Source organism: Centruroides vittatus, unplaced genomic scaffold, assembly GCF_030686945.1.
Source record: "Centruroides vittatus isolate TY-2023 unplaced genomic scaffold, ASM3068694v2 contig_2611, whole genome shotgun sequence".
In the NCBI taxonomy this organism is placed as follows: domain Eukaryota; kingdom Metazoa; phylum Arthropoda; class Arachnida; order Scorpiones; family Buthidae; genus Centruroides; species Centruroides vittatus.
In genome coordinates this window covers 1-3,141 of record NW_027121661.1, presented here as the reverse complement: position 1 = coordinate 3,141, position 3,141 = coordinate 1, and the positions used below count along the sequence as shown (strand labels likewise).

The 3,141-nt window shown below is 27.3% G+C and overlaps 1 long non-coding RNA gene across 1 annotated transcript; it reads left to right on the top strand.

Moving 5' to 3' along the window:
- Window positions 1-577: 577 nt before the first annotated feature.
- LOC136971593 (uncharacterized) lies at window positions 578-1,301 on the top strand. The gene is made up of 2 exons (XR_010880186.1): window positions 578-687; window positions 990-1,301. It is a non-coding gene; the product is annotated as an uncharacterized lncRNA (long non-coding RNA).
- The last annotated feature ends 1,840 nt before the right edge of the window (window positions 1,302-3,141 follow it).

Below are 3,141 nucleotides of genomic sequence, written 5' to 3'. Positions count from 1 at the left end.
AAATCAAAGAAAAATTTAATACCAGTATTTTATTCAAAAGTATTTAATCTATTCATATAATGCATTCAAAACGTTCTGATTTAACAGTGGTATGTGTGGATTTTTTCGCACAGATTAAGTATATAACCCATAAGTTTTCATATTAAATAAAGATACGCTAGCTTAACGTTTACATTTCTAATGTTATGATTTATTGCAATAAATTAATGTAAGAAATATATTTTTCAAGTATGTTTTCCCGTTCTAATTAGGACCACATGGTATAGCTTATACACATTTTCCTTTTCTTCACCCTTAAGAAAACCAAGCACTTCTTTTAATAATTAGAATAATTTTTAAAATTTTAACACACATTTTTATAAAAGATTTAAAGAAGAAATTTGTATACAGGTAGATAAAAAGGAATGAATTTTATTTTAAAAAATACCGAAAAAATTTTAAGATTTCGCAGACGTAAATATATTCATTAGGAAGATTGAAAGGCTCATTTACTAAACCAGTAAAACGTTATACGTATAATTTTATCAGTATTGTCGTCGATATATTAATTTTTTTTGGAAAATAAAATATTGCAGACATTAAATGCGCACGGAGTCGATCGATTTTTCACCAGTGGAATATCGAACACAGAGTAGACGCTCTGTATAACCCGTCTCGGCGTTATTCTATCTGTATACTGAGCGAAACGTAAGTATTTTCCAATTATTGTTTTATTTCTAATTGTACATTTGGTAAATTTACAAAACGCGTGTAATGTACAGTACCTGAAATTTAGTTTTCACCCATTTGGCCCGTTATAATTGACGAGAATCGTAACAGTATCCTACGTGTTTAATTGAAAAAATTATCATTCGAGCATTGTTCTATAAGTGTATAAAACGATTTTATGCGCTTCTCTACAAAGTGTATTTTATTACACATTTCTTTAAATGTGTTAATCACTTTTAAATAGAAAAATTATATAAATTAAATTACTATTATTTTTTAAGATGCCCTGCACGGAAAACTATGAAAATTCCTCATCCGATCAGCAATTCAACAGCTTTCACTATTGGAGGCAACCGATTCCCGAAATATCTTACGTGGAATTGGATGAATTAGGACTTCATAACAATGAAGACTATCTGGAAATTGATCCTGCCTTCAACTCTTTCAATTACTGGCGACTTCCCTTGCCCGAAATCGAATTTTCTTTGTGAAATTCTCTCCTTCTTCGTACTTTATGAAATAGGAAAGAGAATTATCAGTCATTTAATCAATTTATGTATTGTTTTTGGGGCAATAAATCATACAGAGCATTATTTTGTTGTTTTTCCCAATCTTACAATAATGAATGAATTTACAGCAAAATATTTTATATGATTTTGAATTGTATTATAATAGTTTATTGTAAAAGTATCAAAACTTTATTCATTAAGTAAATCAAAAATTTTTCTCAATGAATGTGGTTATTATTTAATGACTTTTATCCCTCTGATAAATTTTATTTATATTTATGATTTAGTAATATTTTATAAATATATTAGTATGTTCAATAAATGGATTAAGTTGATAGTCTCTATTTATTTGCTAATAATGAATTATATATTGTATAAAATAATTTAAAAAAATCAATTTTGATAAAATATTTTTATTTATTTATCTAAACAATAACAATAAATCTATTTAAAGTTAATTTTCATCTGTTTTTGTTTCTTCTTTTTGAGTTTCTAACATTGTCTTTCTATTCCTCCAAGCAGTCATGTAAGTGCGGGGATGAATTGGAAGAAATCCCCCGAGTCCTGCAAGATAAAAATTTTCATTATTTATCTGAAAAATACATTTACATTAACATGATTGGGTTTTTTTAATATTTTTTTCAATTTGAGTATCTACGAATAGAGTTAAAAAGCTTCGAAGATGTTATCGCTAATATTTAAAATTCTTCAAATAAAGCAATCGTTTATCAGGCTGAAATTTTAAAACAACAAATAGCATGTGTCAAGTTTCGTTAAGAAAATTTACAGTAAATTATTTAATTCATGAAGATGACATGCTATTCTTTGTCTCAACTAAGCTGATAGTGATGTAGACAACATTACATCAGAAAAATCACTGTGATAGGTGAACTACCGTAGAACACCAATATACTTACAATATAGTTCCATCAAAAATATTTATTTACAGGAGTCCTTACATTATGAAATTATTCACAATAAGCAATATAATAATACTTTGTTTATTTTAAAACTAACAGTTGAAAACTAAAAACAAATACACAGTAACAAAGATTCAAATCTTGAGGGAATTGGAAATTTAGTTCTGTTCAAGATTGCTGAATGCCAAGAATTGTTAACCAAGCACAAGAAAAGCAAATGGTAAAAGACAGATTGTTTTGAATGCTTATAATTTCCGTGTTGCTTATTGTGAATAATTTCATAATATACGGATTAGATTGCCTCTGTGGTGCAATGTTATGAAAACAGTTTCATATCTGGCAAGCAAAAAGTTGGATTATCCATCATGACAACTATCTGATGCATTATGCTCCCATAGAGAATATTTGGCAAAATACCAAATACCATTCCTTTCACAATCCTCTTATTCACTAAATATTGTTCCTGCAGATTTTCATACTTTGCCAAAATGAAACATCACTAAAGATTTGCAGATTAAAATCAGCAAGCCAAAAAGTGCTATGCACTCAAAAACATAACAAATAATGGGCTGAAAGACTGTTTTAATAAGTGGTATAAATATTGGCAGTACTGCATAGCTACAGAAAATGCTTATTTTAAATGTGGTCTTCTGTAAATACTTGTACTAATAACACAACAAAAGTTATAGTAGAGTCAAAAATAAATCAAACTTTCATCTCACACACATATATATTTTAATTTTTCAATGGGAGTAATATTACATTACTAATATTAGTAATAAGCAAACATTATTAAAGTCTTTTTGTAATAATATTAAACTTATATATCAAAAACATTTTTTGGAAATGTTTTTGATTTAGATCTTTAACTGAATTTAACTGAACAGAAATAATGTTCTTAAAAAGAAGAAAACATTTAAATTTGACAAAAACGAAAATTTCCTATTCATTTGCCTTTGAAGTTATATGAAGACAGTCCCATTGTGGCATGAAGTTAAGAGCAA